A 24221-nucleotide genomic window follows, 5' to 3' on the forward strand; every position below is an offset into this window, starting at 1 on the left:
GATATATCCCAGTCTTCATCTATAGGAAAGGAAAGAAGACAAGATTGTTTTCCTAATTAAAGTGGCCAGGTCAGAACAGAGTCAATGGTAAAGTCCAGTTAATGTTAAGAGAGACAATACTGGATTAACTCCCTTTGAGAGACCAATAGATTCAGCAGAATTCAGGTCATGTCACTCTCTCATTCCTACCAGTCTGTCTTAGAATGTTCAAGCAGTCACCATCATTCTGTTACTGATTAGATACACATTTAAAGAAAAAATAGAAGTCTGTTTGGTATCCAGTTAATGGGGAGAAATTGTCTATTAAAGCAGGAGAGTCAAGACTTGTCTTACTTTGTAGTCTCCAGATGCCCTTTTGCTCTGCTTCAGCTTTTCTGTCTTTGCTATGGCCATAATATTTGGTCACCTTTCAGGAGTGTTGTGCTTTCCAGCCAATTGGTCCCCAGCATGTACTGGTGCCTGGGACTATCCCACCCCAGGGACCTTGGGGTTAAACTTCATGAGGTTTCTGTTGTCTATTTCCCCTAGCCCGTTAAGGTCCCTCCATGAATGGCATCGCAGCTGTTGGTTTTACCAACAACTCCTCCTGCTTTATCTTCTGCAAGCTTGCTCAGGGTTCAGCCTGTCCCGTAACCCAGGTTGTTGATGAAGATGCTAAACAGTATTATCACCAATCCCCACGGTACCCCAGTAGTGACTGGCCTCTAGTTGGACTTTGCTGATCAGAGCCCTCTAAGTCTACCTCACCATCCATTTATCTAGCCTGTACTTCATCTGTTTGTCTATGAGGATCTTGTAAGAGACACTGTTGAAAGTCTAACTGAAGTCAAGATTAAACAATGTCAGCTCCTTCTCCCCATCCATCAAGCTAGTCTCTTCATTGTAAAAGGCTGTCAATCATTATTTCCTCTTCCTAAATCCATGCTGACTGCTCCCTATCACATTCTTGTCGTTCAGATATATATGTTTGGAAGTGGTTTCCAGGAATATGAGGTACTTGTTACTATTCCATCTCAGTACATGCATGGTTAATGTGAAGTTTTACTCTGTAAATATGTGTATTCATCTATACATGTATAGACACATAAGGGTGCATCAGCACACACAAATCTGCAAAGCTATGGGTGGTAAAAAGTATAAAATAGCCACAGAAAGTTTGAAAGCAGGAATTTGTAAGAGTAGTTTGCAGATGCACTGTGAAGTATGAACTCACTCCTCTAAACAAGATAACAAGGTTTTATTGAGGGACAAAGTCAATAAAGCAAAAGCAACAGTGCTGGGCGCATGACTGTAGCCAGAGGCATGAGTGATTAGTATTTGTTACAGGTTTATATACTTTCACTATTGCATTAGTTACATACATATTCATAACCCCTGCATATAGGCAGGGAATATTATAACTAGCTTCAGGAACTTATTATCATAAGTCTCCTCCTCTTGGTGTCTGCGCACTGCTCTCCGCTGATTGTGGGCAGGGGTCTTGAGGATGAAGTAAGCAGTCTTCCTCACGGTGTACTTTTCACCTTTGGCACAGTTGGACCCCCCAGCAATCACACAACCAGCTATATCTGTAATTCTTCTGATAACTAACAAAGATTTAAAACAGTGTGCCCTTCCTGCACAATTTGTTGCAGAATGGGCAGACAAGGAGTATCCCAAGCTAGCAGATGCTTGGGAGGCTCTGTCTCTAAACTAACTGATAAGTAGAAGGATGGTGTGAAATAACTCATGCATGTTTAGTGGGGCCACTAAATCCTGTTATCTCACCACAGACTTACCACACAAACATTGTTCTTTAAAACTGAGGATACTTTAGAAGACTGATGTGAAACAATTAACTCATGCTTAGTGGGGCCAGTACATTCCACAGACTTACAACATAGACATTGTTCTCTTTCTACAACCTAAGTTAAGCTGAAAAGTACTTTAACTCAATGTTTTTCAGGCACTAGCTTTTCTTATATCAAGCCCCCCCCCCCCTTCTGTCTTTTACCTTTACAAATTCTTTTGCTATGTGACTCAGTTTTGCTCAAGAGTTCTGGCCCTTTTTAACTTGTTGTCTAATCTTGTGTCTTTAGTGAGCTTTGTTTCTGTTATTGTAGACTCATACAGTTACATCCCCATAACCACACCTATGATTTGTGAAAGCCAATACATTTATGTGTTTATTACATGCACTCGCAGGGCTTTAAGGTGCTCTATTCATTCTGTATTACGTTGTGTTAGACAGTCTCAAGGAGGAGTTTGAGAGTCTTCTCCTACCATCTCCTAAGAACAGCTTTCAGTTTTCTGGAGAGGCCCATGGCTGAAAACTACCTTGTTAGCATATCTTGACGCTGAAGTATTTGTACTTAAAGGAAGGAATAATAGCTGCAAGGTCTGTCTTTCTTCCTGTCCTCAGCACAAGAAAGGATTCCTTCAGCAGTGTGTTTTTCCCCTTGTCGGATTGATGAACTCTCCCTTCTATTATCCATGATCTTTACCCATTCATCTCCTATCTGGTAAATCAATTTGATTTTGGCTTTGTCTGTTTTTTTGAACAAATCCCTCAGGGCAGAACCAGAACTTTGCTTTCTCATTCTGGGAATTAGTCAAACAGAAAGGTTCCTCTAACTTTTATGACAATTTTGGGGCTGTTCGCATGGAACTTCTTTATTCTTTTTGACATAGGGGACCTTTTTTCCATGTCTGGGGCGTACTGCATAGCTCCATTTGGTGCACAGGGCTGTCTGTTTGCCTCATACCTCATGTGTTGGGCTGAATCTCCAAGGAATTCTAAACTTAATACTCCTCTGTCTGCCAAAGACAGAAATTTGACACTTTAGACTTAATATGGTGATGTATTACATGATGTATTGCCACAAATAAAGGGCTGTCTTGGTGACATGGATGAGCAGTCAGGGTCAGACTGTGCTTAGACCAGCGACAACGCTGAGGGAAATAATGAGATGGGATTGTATCCACTCTGGCACTGAGAGGAAAACCAAATGCCTCATTCTGTGTGGAGTGTGGTGTTTCTAAATGTCACCAGGATGCAGGCCATTCCCAAGTAGGAAAAAAACTTCACAATAACCAAAATCAAGCCAACCGGCTTAGTGCAAGGTTGCGCCTTAGAAAGATAAATTGGCTCCAGGAATTGACTTAAGTAAGTGAGAAGGAAGGGTGACCTTGTGAGCAAGGCATGAAAGACACCCATGTCAAGTCACGATCAATACAAATCACAGCTTATGCAATAGCAGACAAGTGGTAGCCACAACTTCTGTCTGTGAAGGGTGACCATCCTGTGTCCCAGCTGTTTAGATCTGGGTTGTGAGCTGTGATGCCTCTGCAGATCACCCAATGACATGATTAATGCTTAAAGGAATTCACCAGACAGGTGGCATATAGCTAAACAAATCCCCCAATAGGCGAAGAAATTCCTTCCTGTGAGGGTGGTGAGGCACTGGAATGGGTTGACCAGGGAGGTTGTGAGTGCTCCATCTCTGGCAGTGCTCAAGGCCATGTTGGACGAAGCCTTGGGTGACATGGTTTAATGTGAGGTGTCCCTGCCCATGGCAGGGAGTTGGAACTGGATGATCTTAAGGTCCTTTCCAACCCTAACTATTCTATGAAGTCACTCATAGAAACTTGCAGTTAGATGAGTGGCCTTCAGGTTTTAAAAGAGTGGCATGAGTCTATCTCCTGTTCTGGTGACATCCCAGCTGTCCTCCCTGTCATGAGGAAGCAGCAATGGCCTTGCTGATGCCTTACAGAAATATTGCACAAGTGCAGTCTACCTGTTTCCTATGCAGGACTTGATCAGTAAACCTTGCACTGATTTGATAGGACTGTCACCTGCCCAGCTGTGCAACTGCCCTGTCCCAGCGCTGCTGTATGGCTGAAGTCCACATGTTGTAGTGACGTAGTGAGCTGGAACATGATAGAATCATTATAGAATAGTTAGGTTTGGAAAGGACCTTAAGATCATCCAGTTCCAGCCCCCCTGCCATGGGCAGGGACACCTCAAACTAGAGCATGTCACCCAAAGCTCTGTCCAACTTGGACTTAAACTCTGCCAAGGATGGAGCATTCACAACTTCCATGGGCAAGCTATTCCAGTGCCTCACCACCCTCACAGTAAAGAACTTCTTCCTTATATCCAACCTGAACTTCCCCTGTTTCAGTTTGAACCCATCACCTCTTGTCCTATTCCTACAGTCCATGTGAAGTCACATGCACCAGCCTTTATTTTTGTTGGTCTCTTGTGATTTCTTCATCGACTGCTTTGACCTTGCCCAAAGTGAGATGGCTTGGGCTATGTTTTGGGAACAGCTCTCCCCTGGGGGAGTCCTCCTCTCCTGACTCTTTGTTTCTGCTATTTCTCAGCTGTGTGTGCATGTGCACAGCTAAGAAACAGCGGTGTCTCTATTCATTAATTCTCTCATATTTATTCTTCTAGGATCATATATTTATAGTTACCTGAGCCACTTCCGACACTGCAGGCTAGCGCGGAGTCAATCACTCACTGCCACCTTTCATCATGCTGTTTTATCAGCGGATTGCTTCAAATTCACTTATCTTGCAAATTGCACAGCAAGAATTCACTCTTCCTTAAGGGTCATTTTTAAAATAGTTTCCAAGAAGGCACTTTCGACTGCAGATTGCCTCTATTCTTCTTCAAAGAAAAGAATATTGCCTACAACAGATGAGCACACATGAAAATCCCGAATCCAAACATGCTTGGATTTCAAGCTGTTTCAAGTCTGGGTCCAAACTAGATGGTTAGAGCTTCTTTTTTCTTCACTCCTTTTAAGCTTCATACATTTTCCTGAGGCTTATTCATTGGCTGTAAGCAGCAGAAAGATGTACTCTGATGCAAGGGAGTTCTTTTTAGGGAATAATTCACCTTGAGAATAATCCAATTGTAAGAAATAGTTGAAAAAATAATGGGTTCTGAGTGGCCTTTTTGCAGAGCCAGTGCCTAACTTTGAAGAAATAGAGAAACCTATGTAAATCCTAGATCTGTTGTGTGCCAGGGCTGGTGCTTAGCATTCTGAATAGCAGATGTCATTTATCTAAGCACAGAACAGGTTAGTTCTTTTCTTACCAAAATAACATTATCTACAGAAGCAACAGGCCAGTTCCAATTGTCCCATGAGAAGAAAGAATTAGGAGCATTTTCCCTTACCTAATAATTATAGAAATGATTAGCAGATGATAGCTGGTAATCTGTGCCTTGTCCCATACTGGAGACCGACAAACTGCTGGTGAGCTCTGCTTTCTCCTTAGGCTTTGCAAGCTCACGGTGGCTCTTGTGTAAGCCTGGAGACCTACATCTCTGCTTAATACAGGGTTTTGGACTTCTGTGTTCATGACCGAATCCTTCATTAAGGTGAGCCAGCAGGAAAGGTCACTTCCCTCCAGGACTCACTGTGCCAAGATAGTTCTGAATAGAAAATTGAAAGGTCTGCACTGGCAGAACTATCTTGGCAAATAGGAAACATAGAGCTGTTGCTCTGTCTCCCTTTCCCTCACCCTGACCTCTAGATAGAATCCCACTTGAGATTAAACATAGCTATTTCTAAGTAGTTCATCTTGCCTTTCTAGCTCAGTCTGGCGGCTGAATTTGGTCCTAGAGCTGAGGGACTCTGGTAAGTGATATAAGTAGCTCATAGTTTGCTAGCAGTCTTCCATGTTCATATCTCTTTCCCCCTGTGCTGGGCACTGATGAGGCTGCACCTCGAATCCTGTGTTCAGCTGTGGGCTCCTTACTACGAGAGAGACATTGAGGTGCTGGAGCAGGGCCAGAGAAGGACAATGGAGCTGGTGAAGAGCCTGTAGCACAAGAGTGATAGGAACAGCTGAGGGACCTGGGGGTTTCAGTCTGGAGAAGAGAAGGCTCAAGGGGGACCTTGTTGCTCTCTACAACTGCCTGACAGGAGGATGGAGCGAGGGTGGTGTCCCTCTTCTCCCAAGTAACAAGTGATGGGACAAGAGAAAACAGCCTCAAGCTGCACCAGGAGAGGTTTAGATTGGATATTAGGAACAGTTTCTTCACAGGGAGGGTGCTCAGGCATTGGAACAGGCTGCCCAGGGCAGGGCTGCAGTCACCGTCCCTCCAAGTGTTCACACACTGTGTAGATGAGTCCCTCAGTGCCATGGGTTAGTGGTGGGCTTGATAGTGCTGAGGAACAGTTGGACTTGATGATCTCTAAGGTATTTTCCAACCCAGTTGATTCTGTGCTTCTCTTCATGCTATTTCCAAGCCATTTAATTTATTTTTGTGGGACACAACACCAAACTGCCCATCTGGTTTAGCAGATACTTTTATTTATTCCTTATTATTGTCCATACCATTTTGCAGAGACAGGCGTCATCTGCACAGCAGTTACTGCCTGAACTTCTACCAGTCCTTGTAATAACCTTCTCCCACCTAATCCGTCAGCCTGTATTCACTGGGGGCTTTTTATGCTTCCTACGTGCCACTATGTACTACAGAACAAAATACATCAAATGAGAGATCAAGAGGTGACAAAGGAAATGAATCATGGTAATAGTCCAGGATAATATGTATGCATTAAGTAGCAAACAGTGAATAATGTGATTTTGCATTGTTTCTTACTTAATGCCATGCTGGAAGAGAGGCGTTAATATTCACGCTCTCCTGCAAACTCTTGACCTGGTATTTTTAGCTCTGAATCATCTGCAAAATGTATCTTTGGTGGTAAGAGTGACCATTGGAGACCTCGGAGGTCAGGAAGACCTTTGAAGATGAGCCCAGAGCTTCAAAGCTATTCGATCTGAAATGCAATCATGTGTTAGAACCAACAGCTGACTCCACCATGATCCCCGTTTCCAAAGCCAAGGAGCCCTGTGTGAGATCAGCTTGGGTCCAACAGGCCTCTGAATGCCAACCGTGCACCACAAGGAAGGAAGCACACCAAAACCAGCCTTTAGTTCTGTGGGGAAATGTCGAAGCTAATGCATACCCTGTCCTGGCATCCATGGCAGGGATAACATGCAGCCCAGATTGTCCCAGTGGTGGATAGTTCAGAAATGTCTCTAAGTGCAAAGGACTCCAACACTGGTCAGTGTTGCTCAAGGAAAGAAAGTGATGGGAGCAGTGTGGGCAATGCTTCAGTGAAAACAGACAGGAACCTGGGGGAGGCTGTACTGGAATACTGGAACTTCCACCACACACAGCTGGATCTGGTATGTAGTCAAATAACATGGAAACATATAGAGCATAAATATGATGGGTCCTCTTCTTCTTTCCCATCCTGAACAAACACATTCAGTTGTTCTCTTAGGCTTCCAAAAGGTTTCCTTCACATCAAGTCCTTTGTGAAACATCTTTGAGTGAAACCAAACTGATTGATTAGTCTGCCTTGGCACTTTTGATGATTTTTGGAAAACATCACTCATGAGCTGATGAATCTGCTGAATTATTTATGCTTGTTACTCTGATATGTGGATCTTTCACTCTCTCTCATCCAAATTGCTGAATATTGTCTACAGACTGTTAAAATAGATAGCACTGTGCTATTACTAATCCAGACTGTCTAAGTTGTTTAGAGCACATAGAGATTTGCCACAGCCTTTACTAAGAATGGGGTGCCAGCTGATGCCTACACGTTCACTTGAAGGTAGCTCTCTGATACCGTGTGGATATTGTGATGCAAAGTTTATAAACTTCCTAATCCTTCTCATTTTAGTAGCCCTTGCAATGAGCTAAAGATGGGTACTGTAATCAAACGTGATCTGTTTTGTGCTGTTACCTCCTTCAGATGGCAGCTGTGTGTGCGTTGAAGGCAGGAGTTTTAAAGCAGTGTCACCACTGTCTGGGAACAATGACAGCACATCACAGGAAGAGTTGTGCTGAATGAGAGCTCTGCTAGAGTAAGAAATGTCTTGTCATTGTAATAGCCACTTTGTGAGTGTCTGTCTCTGTGTAGAGGCTTTGCCTGGAGTCTTCTCCAACCATTTGCATGCAAATTGAAATGAATAAAACCTGTTTACTTAAACCTGGGCCTGTAACTCACCCATCCCCATGGCAAATTCTCACTCCTTGAGAACTTCTGAGGAAGATCCAGGCTCAACATTTGAGTGGCTTCCTGCAGGAGTTATGTTTTGGAGTCATCAGGGATGGTCCGAAAGAGGGCCAGGGACAGAAGCAGTAGCTGGACAATGGGGAGGGTCCAGTGTTTGAGTTGTCTTCTTGACCCTTTTTAGTATAGCATCTATTATATAGGCACTAAACGTTCTTCTTGGGTCAATGCAGAGTTTAATCACAGCTAGAGAGCCTTCCTAAGATGAGGCACATTTTGCTAGGCAGCACATACCGATGGCAGGTCTCAATTCTCAAAGAACTTACATCTAAAAAGGTAAGTGAGAGGAAGAAATAGGAGATGGAGAGGAGGGAGCTTTGACAAGGAGAAGGTTAGATCACCTGAAAGGAAAAAATAAGGTCAAACTACACTTCACTTGTTACATTTTCTTGTACTTAATGTTATATGCAGCAGCTCTGGTAAGGCAGGGGAGCTCAAAGGGAAGTGCTCCTCCGTGCACTGTGGTGCCTCTCTTCATAGTGGGACTGGAATAGGTGACACTGGTTTCAGCCCCTGAGACGCTGCACTGTCTCTCTAAGGTAATGAATGCAGGAGGTGCCACAGAGGTTAACACAGCAAAAAGCAGTTTTTGAAGCCTCTGGCATAGCAATTAACTACTCAACCAGCTGAAGAGGTAGGGCAGTGAGAATTGGGGTCACCAAGAGGCTGTGATTGCATTCTCAGAAACAGGAGGCTGAGCCAGGCTGTGGATGTACTTGGGAGTTAGGATGAAACACTCTAAATTGTAGTTTGAGAGGTCAGGACATCACATGTGGGCAGACTATTGAACCTTGGTACCCTCTTATTTGAAGAAGGGGTTTCATGGTGTGGCTGCATGGCTACCCAGTGGAGCAAAGGTAGATAAACAGCAGCACCAAAACTGTTATTTTTCCATGCTACTGAAAGAAAGACCTTCAGAAAGCAGCAGATTGGGTGGGGTGTTTGTCAGAGGTGATAGGAACTGGGAGAGCACAAGAGGAGGTGAGATGGGCAGATGTGAGAAGACATGAAGGCTGGGGAGAACCAGTTTGGCCAGGGTGAGGGGAGAGCGCTGGAGCTCAGAAAACCTGTGCAGCCTCTAAAGAGCTGCACATCCAAGCTGGTGGCTGCCAGTGAAGGAAGGAAAGCCTTGGGAGAAAGGCCACCCTGCTCCTAGAGCTGGGGGTAACTCTCCCAGCACAGCTCCAGATAACATCTCTCACTGTGCTGCTTGCCCTGCCTCTGGAAGAGCAAGTTTGGGGCTTCCAGCTAAGGAGGTTGACTGCCAAACATTCGTACACCATCCATTCCTGAGAGCCTTGTGCCACAGGGTTGGTAGGAAGGGATGGGGCTTCTCTCCCATCTTCTCTGCTGGCACAAAGCTGCACGATCAGTTAAAGCAGTGGACTTTAAAGAGGAACTGTACTTCGGGTGCCTTTCAGGCCTATCACACAGAATTCAGTGATCAAAAGAAATGAGGAGCTTCTCTGTTTTGTCATTCCATCACAGCTATGCTTGCTTCCTGCCAGCTTGTCAAAGCGTAGTGACAGCAGAAGGATCCTGTCAGTCCTGCTGCCAGTTCCTCTAATAGCAGCTCTAGATAAATCCTTCCTTATGTTTTCTCCCAAATGGACCTGAACCAGAACTCTGGATCTGAACATCTCCAAAGGCAATGAGAGAGGAGTGCTAGCCCAAATCAGAACTGAGTTCTGCTTGAGTTTGGTTTAGAACTAGTCTTAAAATGTAGAGTGAGCCATCAGGGGACTTTGGAATGTCCAAAACCCAAAGCCAGGTCTGGACCTGCACAGCATGCCTAGATATTGCTGGTCCCATTAGCTGCAGAAAATGTGTACTCTCAGGCCATTGTGAATGAGAAATAAATTCCATTAGCACAAACCTCCTGCTTTTATGTAAGAAAACACTTTTACAGGGGTTGAAACAAGCACTTTTAACTTCATGTTTTCTAATGGGCTGAGAGCCATCCATCAGCTTACGGCTGAGTCATGAGCAACAGCTCGTTATGCATCAGCATCTCCATTGCTTGTTGCTTTGATAAGTGTTCCTGCTTGCACTTTGATACACTGGTAGGCTCTATTTGCAATAGCAATTGCTTTTAGCTTTCTCACTATTATTAGTCATAGAATCACAGAATAGTTTGGCTTGGAAGGGACCTTAAAGATCACCCAGTTTCAACCTGCTGCCATGGGCAGGGACACCTTCCACACAGTCTGGTTGCTTTCTGAAGGTGCCCCATCCAGAAAGACAGAAATAGGGCTGAAACATGAGGAAGTGATAAATACTCCACCCCGGCAGTGTTCAAAGCCAGGTTGGACAGAACCTTGGGTGACATGGTTTAGTGTGAGGTGTCCCTGCTTATGGCAGTGGGGGTTAGAACTGGATGATCTTAAGGTCCTTTCCAACCCAAACCATTCTGTGATCCTATGGTTCTATGAACAGCATGCTTACCCACCCCAGCTGTGCATGGAAGCATGATGACACAGGTCATGGCTCAGAAGCACAGCTACAGCAAGCTGATGGAGGCTGTTCTGTCCATAGGATATCCATAGGAAGGGCAGTGCTGTCGCTGTGCGGGAAGCAACTGTGATTTGCAGGGGTGGAAGTGTGAGGTGTTTGGGAGCCGCGGTGCCCTGGGGTAGGAGGAATGTGGGCAGATTCGCTCTTGCTGAGGTTCTAAATAGCAGAGCAGTGGTTTTGAGCATATCTCTCATTGTAGTTGAAGAAATCACTGTGGATGAGAGGTTCTTTTCTCTACCTGTGTGGGTATCCTGCATGCAGCTGCTTTCCTGTAGAGAAGGATTATACACAAAGAAGCAGTACAGCAAAATGACTACTGCTAGCCCCATCTCACATGGCACCACAGGTAACACCCATCATTGTCTTCTACAGCCAAGCTTGATTGTGTGTTAATACTGGCCCTGCACATTGCAATTGCTTTCTTCTGGAAGAAAAGCTCTTCTTAAGTGTATCACTGAAATCCATTATTGGAAAACATGGAAATGATTGCTCAGTACCCTGATTTCCACTTTGTCTTTTCATCTTGAGAGAGACTTGTACCCTAATAGGGTAAGATTTCTTCCATTTTTACTTTATTATTTATTTAAACTTTTAATTTCTTTCTATTTTTATCTTCTATTTTTAATGTTGTAATTTAATTATGGGTATTGTTCATATCCTATGAAAATCCTGATGAGCTGTTCCTCTCAGGGTTTTTAGCTTTAACGAATTTGGCTGTGTACCACTAGCAGCCCATTCCTCAGATGTGCTCCATAAATGTCATCAGACATTCCCTTGTTCCAGCTTATGGCACCCCGGAGATAAATTTACCTGCTTCAGTCTGAGTCATACTTCCATCTACATCATGTTGTGTACACAGTCTTCTCCCTAACCCAGCCATCCCAATCTTCTCAACTCTTCCTACGTGCCATTAAGCATTTGCATTGCGTGTCCCCAGTTGCTCTGCTTTCCACTGCAGTCTGCAGTAGCAGACCTGGAAAAGAGCAGAGTGTTTCAGGTGAGGGTGTGCATCAAGTTTTATAAAGGAAATTACAGGTTTTTCTGCTATTTTTTTAACTCAGCTGGGTATTTATTTTTGCCTTTTTCTTTTTTGACTATTGCAAAGTATCTGTGACCATGTACTTTCAAGTGAAACTAGAAATGGGACTGAATAATAACCCAGCAGTCTCATTCTAAGTACCCGTTTGCTTATGAAGTGCACAGCCCTTATCAGCATCGCTCTTTACCTGTTCACAGCATTCCCTGCCCATCCATTCATTACACATCAATTGGGATGTGTAATATCTTTGCTTCTGCGCTGGCTGGTTCTTGCCCCAAGCCTGTTCCCCACACCTCGTGCTCTCCCCTGTGTGCTGTGTGAGCAGCTTGCTGACAGCCACCATACGCCCCTGGGTGGAAGAGCCTCACTTCATCCCAGCGCAGTGTCACATCTCCAAATCACAAGGTCTTTTCTTTACCAAAGACTGAAGGTGACCAGCGACCCCTTGACAGCACCTCCCAGCTTCCCAGCTCACATCCACCGCCATGACGTTCATCTCCAGTTTAATGCAATTATTCTATTAGATCCTCCTTTTTTTCTCATAATGAGCCTCGAACATCAAGTCTCATTATCCTTTCACCCAGAAGAAGACGGTCCAGACTGTTTCAAAAGCAAACAATTTACAGCAGTGAGCTGGTGCTCGTGGTGTCTAATTCACAATTTGTTAACACCAGTGGAGTTTTACTGGGAGGCTATTTCACCTCTCTGACAACAATTATTAAGAACTCATTTTGCTTTGAGCAGTGCAATTCCTCTGCCAGCACAGGGAGGTTTATATTTGAGGTTAATAAAACATAACATTTCATTCCAGAGATCACAGTTTGTGTCTCATGCTGTAACGCTCTTTGCTTAGAAACGTTTTCCTCTGGCATGGAAAACAACTGGGTGAAAGTGTTAACACAGAAGCAGTGCTTTAGAGCTCTCCAGGTCTATATTTGCTTCCATGCAAAGACAAAAACGGGGGGTTTAGGCTTAGCAAGCTGCAAAGATTTAAGAGTTACAATGAGTTAATACAAATGGACAAAAAATGTCAGAAAAATATATATTTTTTTCTTCAGAAAGTGGCAAAAGAAAGTTTATTTTACTCTTAAAAAAGTTGCTTCTAGTCCAGATTCTGATTTCAGCACAGGGGAAGACGCTCTGTGGCATCTCCTCTGTTACGGGCTTTAAACCATTGACTGAAGGAGTTGGTTTGCTGTCTGAGTTCTTACCCAAAAGAGCAGAGTGCTCTTTGACTGCAGTTAAATGAGCACACAAAATATGGACACACAGAGGACCCTCTGCCCTATTGTGACAGTGAGACTGATAACAGTAAAGTGACATTTTTCTTCCAGTTGAGGAGGCAAAAAAGGCTGAATGTGGGTAATGGAGGCAAGGGCAAGTAGCTCAATGGTCAAGCTGGGAGATGGATAAACAGCTACCCCTGGTTGAGATTCTTTACTCCCTTTAAAATATATAAGGCAGCTCCAGTTACTAAACAGAAATAGAATGGAAGAAACCGAGATATAGGAAGGAAATAATTTTTGGCACTAGATGTCTAATGACAGTGTTTGGTGAAGACATGCCATGGGAGGGCAGCAGCCAAGCAACAGGAAATCCATTTCGGAGCGCTGGAATTCAGTGCAGCTTCCCTATCATTCCGTGGTCTCATCAACAAACAGTTTAGCAGCTAAATGTAACCACCAACAAACTGTCTCTGTCTTACAATGAAGCTTCATGTAGGAACGGAGGCATCTCAGCATTTCTGAACTAAACTGATAAACCTTTGAAGTGGGAACTTTACAGTTCTGATCATAGTGTAACCCTGTAGAATCCTACCACTAGAGACCCAAGGTCTGGTCTTGTTTGAGCAATTTCATATTAGAAGGCAGCAATGCTCTTATCATGAAGGTGCAGAAGCTGGCTGGGGGCATCCATGCAGGTAACCCCCTTTGTCACACCTATTATCCCTGGGCCCATCAGAGGGCTGGATTAGTTCTGAGCACAGTCGGAAGTGCAGCACAACCTGTCAGGTAGACCCAGCTGCACGACTGTCACACTGGGTGTGAAAGTGTGTGTGTGAGATTGACAAGACTACCCTGTCTCTGCACAGGCCTTTTGGGTGGTTGGGGGTCTAGAGTGGTGCTCAGGTGTGATAATCCTCAGGTCAATGTAGATCTCCAGCAGACGTCTGAATGCCCTGGCAAGAACTGGCTGTGACATGAGCTGTTGTGACCTTTTGTGGCTCAGAGCAGTGGAAGGACACAGACACAGTGTACTGCAGAGATCAGGACCCCAACCTTTTTTGACATATAGGCTGATGCTGCACTAAGACCCAAGGCAGGAACTGTTTCTTGTCTGTATTTGGCTCAGTCTCTGAGTGACATTGTTTCTTCACAACCTTTTTTGCCAGCGCCTCCTTTGACTGTGTCATGGGAAACACTTCCTAATCCAGCTGACCAGGTTTTTCTTTCTTATAATATGCTTTTGCATTTTGGCAATGAGGTGAGGCTATAACTTTTGCTCTGCCACTGATCTCTATGCCCACATCTTTCTGTCCTCAGTGGCTTGTGAGAACTGAGCTCTATAAGGGCAGCAAGGACCTGGTTTTGGTCTTTTTTCATGAACTGATGGATGTTGGGGCCTCTTTGCTGTGTCCTTGTTCCTGTCAACCTTGAATTTCCTCTTTCTGTTAGAAAATCATTCCCTTTGGGATGCTACAGGAGGTGGACGGCTCCACCACCCAGATCCCTATGCAGGCGCTGCACTCCAGTGAGGGTGGGCAATGGGGGAGGTAGAAGCAAAAGCTTGTATTTGAGGAGTGCCACTCTAGGTAGTGTATTTTAGACAGATAAAGTCTGTTGCTCTGCCAAACGCAAACTTAAATGTACACATCCCCCGACCTCACTGCATGGTATTTGTGTTTTTCTCCTTTAAAATTACCATAGCCTCCATCTGGCAGCATCCTGTATTTGTGTGGATACTGGGATCAGGACGTGGAGAGCAGCCTCTTCTTGCATGTCCCGTTTTGGGGTTTGTTTTCTGTTTATGTGGTAGAAATAAATGAATTCATGCCATCTGTCCCCAGTTCCAAACGAAACACATCTGTGTGAGACAGCAGGAGAGGGATGCATGGGTCAGGTGAGGTTTCCAGCACAGACACAGCAGTGTCAGCACACTGCATCCGTGCGCATCGCCAGGAGAGCAGCCAGGATGCTCTGCGCTTCCAAAGAGGTGCCAAGTGATGGATGCAGGAGCCAAGATGCAGGCACCAAGCTTGGAAAATCTTGCAGGAATCTTGGCACTCGCCTCCCAGCCTCGCCTGGATATAAACAGCAGTTTTTGTCAGAAATCTGCCTACAGATTCCCCCTCTTCAGTTTCATTCCTGACAGCATCTCCAGACGAGAGCTTTAGTGCTTCACAGTACTGCAGGTTGTTTTTAATTCCAAATGCCAGCAAGAGGTCTCCCTAACATACAGTGCAGTATAAATAATATATATATGGCTTTGGACAGTTATAAAATTAGGTGGGTCCTACCTCCTGTCTTGTGTAACACTTCTAATAAATCAAGGGTGGTCTTTGAGGGCTCCAGCCCTAGTAAAAGGAAAGGAGAACAGATCACTGAATGCCTGTACCACCAAGTTCTCTGTTTGAGACTTCCTGAAACATCAGCACCACGGTTGTCTTTGGGTTTTGCATAGCAAAGAGAGCAAATACCCCTGTGTGCAGTTTAAGTTCTGGCACTGGAGCATTTCTTCTCATCTTCAACTCCATATTTGCCTTTCCAGCTCCCTGCAGCATTCAGTGTATTTCTTCTGCTGTGATGGTTTTGACATAACCTCTTTGGCAGCACCAGGAGAAGTTCTTGCAGCTCAGACTGTGTTGGCACTTAAGCCCCTTGAAACATCAATCACTGCATCTGACTTAAGGAAGCGCTTTGAACAGAAGGGGAGGAAGCTGTTTGCCAAAATAGGTTTGTGGAAGTGGTTCAAGGTTCTATCTGATCTGAGCTCCAGTGCCAAAGACCTGCTTCAAGGTCCTGGAATTGTCTCCAGATTGCAAGTCAGGCCAAGGCTCAGAGGTGCTGCATCCCTTTACTTTGGAAGAAAATCCCTATGGATGGAGGGAACAGGAGATGCTGTGGTCTCTCTTCACTGTTAGGGGGAACCAGGTATGTGGCTGTCCTGGCACCACGGTTTTGACAGGCATGTGTCTATAGCACTAAGCCAAGTGCACTATAGGAACAGAGAGAGCTACCTAGTGAAAGGGAAGAGCAATTCATGGGTTAGTGGCTGGTGAGCTTAATGCAGGACCCCGCTTGGGGATGGAGAGGCCTTAGGGCTGCTCTCCAGCTCACTTCTCCATGGATAAATTGGAAAGAAAATGGTTCTCTGCTTCCCAGGTGTATTATGAGATGCGCAAAGACTGCAGAAATGGTGCTGTGTAAGATAGGTGGATGTGCTGTTGGGTAACAATGCAAAAAAAACCCAGGAAATAAAGATAAACATTATCTTTTTTTTTTATGCATCTTGGAGCCCTTTAGAAGCTCTAAGGTCTGATTTATACAAGAAACATCCATGAACCTAATAAAGGCATGTTTTTAATAGGGATGAACTCATTAAACAGAGGAACAGCTCACATTGATTTCAGTCAAATCCTTACTAACACAAATTAAAACAATATAACCCACTGCTTAGCAAAAAATAAGAGCACTAAATTGCTTTTAAATGGCTTTAATGTGAACCATTGTACTTCTCATGGCAGATAAGCCTCAAGAGCAGGATTTTCGGAGGAGCTGGTTTTGGGGTGGCAGCAGGAGATACTCAGTGCCTCTGAAAAATGGGTTCCTAATTAGCCTCTTCTCATGGAATTACAGAAAGACAGGTCTGGAAAAGGTCTTCACAACTGCTATGGTTTTATCACCAACAAATATGTATGCATAGATGGTGGCCTTATACATGGATACACACACGCATGTATAAATCATTGCTGTCTTTTGTGCCTTTGAGGACCATTTAACTGTAAAAATCTGTGTCCTGAGAGAGGCAAATGATTTGAGAGGATACACACTCAAATGGAAATGTTTGCATTAAAGTCAATAAGAGGTTCAGTTTTCTAACCAGGAGCTATTTACTTACTCAGTCTTTTACCGTTTTTTTTTCTAATCCCTTTGCTATTACCAGAGTTATTTGTGCATGGATTGTGCATACTCTGGAGTATGAGAAGCTACTTACCAATGCTGTGAAAATTGAAGTCATGCCTTACAGAATACTTACCTCTGGAAAATGGGCATGAAGACAGCAAGATCTGTTCAAAGGCAAAGCATTTGGATTTGACTTCTCTATCCTGCAAGATGTCTTGGGCTCTATTCAACCCATTGTTAACACTATCATGTGGCAGATGGAAGAGGCTTACAACAGACTATTCAGCAGCTGTAGGCAGTTCCTAGGCTTGGTCTAGAATAGGGACCAGGATTTGGAGATGCCGGTGGCAGCCAGACATGGGCTCTTTAATTCAGCTGCCTGAGATGTATGCCCTCTGCTGTGGGGATGGTAGGAGCATTGCAGCAAATCAGTTGTGTTCAGCCAGCCTTTCCCATCTATTTGCCAGGGTAATACCCCCAGTTACCCTGAAATGGAAAAGAAGCCTGATGGCTATAGGGATGCTGATGACCACAAGACACTGTACGTCCTGGTGGTTTGCAATTAACACTGCTGTAATCCGCTGTCTGTGCCCACCAAATATCAGCCCAAACATATAATGAAGCCTACTGTCCCCTAGTGAAAAGGTGTGAGGAAAGGAAAAGAGGCTCCATGCAATGGCAAAGTCAGCCCTCCAAGGGGCCTTAGGAGAGAACAGGTCTGTCCCTAAATGCAGTGAGGCAATGGGGAAACCTCATGAATACCAGCTGTTGATGTCTGGATGCAAACAACTTATGTTTTGCAGGTAGGAAGGTGGCCAAGCTGATTCCTTGGGAGAGATTTGAATAGCACAGGTGTAGAGGATAGACAGGGAGATTTGGGAGGTGATACCAAGCTGCTGATGTGGCAGATAGGTAGGTGTACCAATGGTGGTGAGAGGAGGCAATGAACCAGTGGGGAGGATAATGTCATTGCCAGAGCTGGGGGGGGAAGAGATGATGGTAGACGGCTTGACAGATTAGAGTATTTACTCTTGCCTTGCAGGTCTGGGCAACTGAATGCGTTTGGTGCAGGAAATTTGCCTGTCGCTCATGGGCTGTGTTTGTGACACTTAATAAAGGTGGAAGTGAGGCTGGCTGAGATAATTCTCAATTTCCATTCTGTTCATAATTCAGGTAAGCATCAGGGATCTCAGAAGGACCGTGCCTTTGCCAGTCCATATGGTGTGTGCATACGCAAAAGTGCACGTTCCCTGGAGAATTCACAAATCAGACAAAAGGGAGGAGAAAAACTGGTTTGCTTTTCTTTTTCCCTTTCACAGTGCTAATCACCATGGTATCCAAGTGCCTATTTGTTACGCTTGCAGAAATCATCACTGCTTTTGTAACAGCCTCCTGGGGGAAGTTGTGTCTAATTTATTGGGACTCTCATAGAGTAACATGGGGTGGGAAGGAGCTATCAGTGTTGTGCTTCAGCAATCCCTGCTGCCCTCTGGAGCCCCCAGTCTAGGGCAGGGCAGTGAAGGGAGAGCCATGAGTGCAGATGGAGCAGGCAAGGGCAGCAGGGAGAGTGACAGTATGATAAAGACGCAAAGAGGAGACAGGGCATGGTGGGGAATGGTCCCTGTGAATGCAATGGAGCTGGTGCAGGGCCTGGAGCACAGCTGTGATGGGGAAAGGCTGAGGGACCTGGGAGGGTTTAGTCTGGAGAAGAGAAGGCTCAGGAGGGACGTTATTGCTCTCTACAACTGCCTGAAAGGATGATGGAGTGAGGTGGGGTCGATCTCTAAAGTAACAAGTGATGGGACAAGAGGAAATGGCCTCAAGCTGCACCAGGGAAGGTTTAAATGGAGATAAGGAACAATTCCTTCCCCAGAGGTGCTCAGGCATTGGAACAGGCTGCCCAGGGCAGGGCTGCAGTCACCGTCCCTGCAAGTGTTCACAAACCGTGCAGACAAGGCCCTCAGTGACATGGGTTAGTGATGGCCTTGGCAGTGCTGGGGTAAAGGTTGGGCTTGATCATCTTAAAGGTCTTTTCCAACCTGGTTGATTCTATGAGCCTTTAATCCTACCTGAATGAAACATGACCCTGGCTAGCGGCAAGCAGAGCTGGAAGCTATTCCTTATCCGTGTATGAAGCCACTATATGAGCTTTATTTTACTAACTTGATGCCTTACTTTAGCCAGACTCTTTCTTTTATTATTAATAAATTAGCTACCATTAGATTTTCTTTCTCTGCCTTCGTCTGTATGCCTGTTGCAACGTCTCTGCCACAGGAATTGATAGAAGTGCCTTGTGCTCTTCCTGCCTCCTCTACTTCTCAATGATTTTCTGAAGTCTGGGAGCAAAATTATGGTGTGTTTGAAGCTCCATACAAAGCATCCAGGTGTCAAGGGACTTAAGGATTTGAAAATAGATGGGCTACCTTGAAGGTAATCCTTTGAATATTAAAAGCAGAAGGCCTGCCAGGCCACTTTGCATAACATGCTACATAATCTGTGAAGTAATTCCAAGTGCCTGTTACCATGGCACCTCTTGGAAAAGCTTAGCAATATTAATACAGAAACAGCGGTGGTGGGTTACAGCAAGAATCGCAGCTCCGGGCTCAGGCACACAGTTGCTGTACCTCTGTTGACATTGTGGCTGTGATTCTTTTCTTGCTCCATCACAAAAGCATGTTAAAAATCATCTTAACCCTCTTTCACTGAGGCTTTAGTCTGAACTTGGCTCATGGCTAAAGCCCAGCCCTGCTTGATTGTGAAGTCACAATGGTCCATCAAACCTCCGTGACTTGGTTGCATCTCTTCTTGTCTGTGAATTTGTATTGGAGTTCCCTTTGTGGCTTGGGTAACTCCTGAGATGTGGGATTCAGCTGATCGACTGCTGAGCTGTTTGCTTCTGAGCTGGTTGTCTTCCATTTATTAAGAATGGAGAAAAATTGGCTCCTCTGGATATGCTATATCCCATTCTGATGTAAATCTCTAAAACAGGCCAACTGAAATGTATCCTAAACCTCAATTTTCATGCCCTGGTTATAAAGGAAGTCTTGAATCATTTGCTCTGTTAGCGTAGGCAACCATATTACAGACATTTCCACAGCTCAGTAAACCAGATGGAGGCATTTAGTGTAATTTGGGATGCTCAAGGGACCTAAGACATCTGTGTGGGCTTGGCAGGGATGACATGGGGCTGGTAGGGAGACACGTATCTCTCAAGAGTGGCAGCTGGAGACCAGGTTGCAGAGAGCCTCTCAAAGGGCCATAATGCTGATTGCTGGAAACTGAATAGGGTCTTTGGGTGTGCTACAGCTCCAGACTGAGGCACTTACTTCAGGTAAGTGTCTGTGTGTGAACTTGGTCTCTAAGCAGCCAGGATGGATCATAAGAGCTCATCACAGCTGCTCATACATAGGTGTGCGGTACCACTTGAGATGTCCCACTCTTCCACCTGGCCTCCAGCTGCTGTTCCAGAGATGTGTAAATGCTGCATCCTATCACTGCACATCAAAGACACCCTCGGGTGTATCAAGTAACAGAGGACATCCTAATGAATTGAACCCTAGTCCTAGTCAACACAGTCAGTGGATCATAGAGAGGAATCCTCACCTCAAAGCAGGTACCTCGCCATCTGAATCACTCTTCAGGGGTCACTGACTGTATGGAATTGCTTTCCATTGATTGTCAGGAAATTTAAGGGCTCGGCTCAGTTGCACAATAGAGTTCTGTGGTCTCTGAGGGGCTCTAGGCTATCTGAGACATCTGCATGGGGTTGGCAAATATGATACAGAACATATGGAAGACCTGTGGCCTTCTGAACCAGCAGCTGAAGGTAACCTGAAGTGGGTAAACTACATTAAGGTGTCTCAAAAGACTTTAGATGCCTATTTGTGAGCATCTGTGAAATTATAGCCACCTAAATGGAGATGGCCAAGTGCCTAATTAAATCCTTCTCTTAAAGACAGATGCAATAAATCTCACTCTTCTTTCCTGACTTCTACTGGGCTTCTTTTACACGATACTCAGCCTAATGGGGAACTTGTTCTTAGCTGATGCTTTTCAGCACTGCAAGGATGGCAAGACAAAAATAATACCATAGCAGAGGCAGGCCCCTAAACTTTGTGCCATACTCTTCAGTGTGGAGAATGCCTTTCCAATAGGGCCTAAGCCTGTTGGGGCTCCTCAGCCATCATAAGTAAGACTCAGTTAACTTCAGACCTCAGTGTGGTTATATACTTGATGGTGTGTAGCATTTTTATCTGAGCAATGAGAGATCATGAATTCATTAGGCATAAGGATCACTGAGACACCCAGCTGTTTGTACAGCTCTAACAGATACACACTATGTTGGTTATAAGCTCCTTACATGAACTCAGAAACAGTGCATCAACTGCTAGAGACCAAACTTCCTCGTGCACTTGTCTTTCATCTCAAGAGAGATGTACCCCTGGGGTTGCAGTAAAAGCACTGTTGTTTCCTTGGAGTGAGATTCATTTTAGCTGATTTCTGCTGCCTAAAACCCACTCAGAGCTATTCCAAACTCCCTTATGAGCACAATAGCTGGAAAACATTGATCATCCTGCTCTCAGCCTTACTTTCTTTAGGGAATGAAAGCAGAAATATTTACTGTTGTCACTGTGGTTTGTTCTTTTGTGGCTTAAAAAAATAAAGTTTGTAAAAGTTTATATGACCAATATAATGTTCCAATGGATCTTGAGAGATGTTGGAAAGAATCAGTTCTTGTCATCTCATTTGTGCTCTTTTGACAAGGCTAGTGACATATGTTTGGCCAAGATACACAAAGGACAGCACCCTTGGGTCTGTCAGAGGGGGAGACAATACATCAAATATCTGCTTGTGTGGGGTTGCAGCTCACTCTCTGTGCGGTTATCTCCTGTGAACATTTGTGGTTATTGCCCAGTCTTGATGTGCTGCCAACCTGCCAACTCTCTCCTTTGTCTCAGACTCATTCAATTCTATTTAATCATTTTCCAAAGGAAAGGCTTTGATCACAGTTTGGATTCTGAAGAAGAAAGCGGCTCTTTCAGTTTGCCCTCTGCCACATGAGCTTTGTGATGTTCCCCTCACCCATGGCAACCCACCTTATGGTGCCATAACTTTGGTAAAAGTCTCTACTGTTTATAATGTGTATTTACCTGCAACAGCTCACTGTGGGGAAAAAAATTGCTAGTGAGTTGTGTTTGAATATTCCTAGCATTTTGCCTCAATTTTATTTGGTTTGGTCCCTCAGAAAAATCCCAGTTCTGTTTTTAAGGTTTCAATCAGTTGACTTCATTATGAATTGGAAATGGAAATAATTTCACAAATTTCATATGAAATTTAGTTATTGATATAAATATTTGATTATTTAACATTTGTTTTCACCATTTTTCAACAGATGGAGACTTACCAGGGGAGAAAAGGTGGTTGCAGAGAGTTTTAATTCTGTAAGATGCATGTCCTGGGATGTGCCATCCTGCTCCAGCATGAGCTGAGGCATTGCTGAGTTATGAACGCTACAATCCATCCCGCAGGGTAAATCAGCTGCACTGCGTCTTTCAAGAGATACTGCAGCAGCTCGGGCAGCCTGATTCAAAACATGCTCAACATCAGTGGTCCCAGTGAGAAATTAAATTCTTCCCACCAAAAACTTAGATTATGCAGAAACTCGCCGCAGAAAAATTATGGACTCAGTAAGAGATCAATGTGATCAAACAAAAGCCATTTATTATGGCGTATCCATCCTTTTTATACTGTTTCTCTGCCTTGGCTTATAGCTTGCTGTATTCTAATCAGATACATTTTCTTGTAAGACACAGCAACTACGGTTGCATTTACAATAGCTCGCTGTATAATATTTGTATACATCTTCAATAGCTCGCTGTAGTATAATTAGATACATGTTCAATAGCTTGTTGTATGCTGATTGAATACATATACAATAGCTCAGTATAGTATGCTTTGATACATATTCCTGCAGCACACAGCAACTAGTAACAATAAGCGTATGAGAACTTAACCTTTAAAATTTGCTAACAGTCCACTATTTTGTATCTTAGCGCAGTCCAGTTTCTTCTTATCTTGCTTGCACTGTTACTTTTGCTTCTTTACCCACGTCCTCCTTCATCCCCAGTTCATGTCGAGCTCCGTGTAGGCGCTTGCTGACTGGGGAACGTGGCCATTCTTTGCTAAAAATCCATCCACAGAAACTGATTTTTATTTCATCAATAATATTTTGATGGAAATTCCCTATCATCGCTCTCCTGAGAGGAAGAGGTATCGGGGAGCTGGAAACTGGGAACAATGTGAGCATCCCAATGATGTGACACAGGGCTAGTGTGGATTTCATGGCAGATTTGCTGATTCTTCATAGTGATGCATCCAGATGTGCCAGGGCTGGTGGCAGAAGTGGAGTTTTATTCTCTGCTGAGGAGCACCATACCATTGCCCTGATAGAGCACTTCTACTGCAATTCCTGACAACGTAGAGTTTTTGTGGTGTTTTGTGGTTTTCTATTAATGGGAAGTCCTTAATTTTGCCCTAAGTAAAGCTGAATTAAATTTCACCTTTGTTTTTCTGCACATTTTAATTCCTTTTGCCTCACCTGCCCCAACCTCCTTTAAGCAATCCAGGTTCAGCTCAAAGTAAGCCTTGTACAACCCATATCGCTCAGAGGCAAAAGCATGATGATAGCATGTGTAGCAATCTTTGTGTTCCCAGAGGAGGTCCAGGACAGATTCCAGCTCTAGCTCTGCTGCCCAGATTGCTGAGACACTGAATTTCAGACTTTGTTCAAATTGGGTGTAAGTGCAAAAGCAGAAGGTTTATAAATCATTACGTATCACTGGGGAATATCTGATGGCTTGAGCGCTCACAACGTGTGGAATAGGGAAAGAAACACTGAATGAAAAGCTATTTTTGTGCAGAATGGAAAGACACTGCAATATACAGTAATTCCTTGTGAATCATGTAATTGGCAGTTTGTAAGCAAAGAGAAAGACATGCTGTTTTGTTAACAATGTGTAGGAATTAATTTTTACTTTGATAATAGAGCAACCTATTGCAAATGTCATGGCAGAACGTTTCACTGCTAGATAAAGGAAACTTCCTTTGCTGCCAGTCAGGTTTTTTTGCTTCTGAATGACACAAGACATTGCTTTGCTGTGTGCTGGCAGCAAGAATCTCTGCAATCTCAGTTTAGAATCATAGAATAGTTAGGGTTGGAAAGGACCTTAAGATCATCTAGTTTACAAGAGATGAGATGAATTTTGGCAATATCAGGGCAAAATGGGGGTCTTTCCCATAGGACAAGAATCCAGGGCTGTCTTTCCTTGTAGGACTGTCTTGTTTTCTTAATTTGTCTGAACTACCACTGCAAAAACATTCTTGCACCACTTAACAGCAGCATATGTTGATGAATGGGAGAATAGGTTTTGGCATCCTTTGCTAGTTCATCAAACCTAA

Source organism: Pezoporus flaviventris, unplaced genomic scaffold (genome assembly GCF_033815535.1).
Source record: "Pezoporus flaviventris isolate CSIRO_AGI_PZ_B2104156 unplaced genomic scaffold, CSIRO_AGI_Pfla_v1 ptg000025l, whole genome shotgun sequence".
Lineage (NCBI taxonomy): Eukaryota > Metazoa > Chordata > Aves > Psittaciformes > Psittacidae > Pezoporus > Pezoporus flaviventris.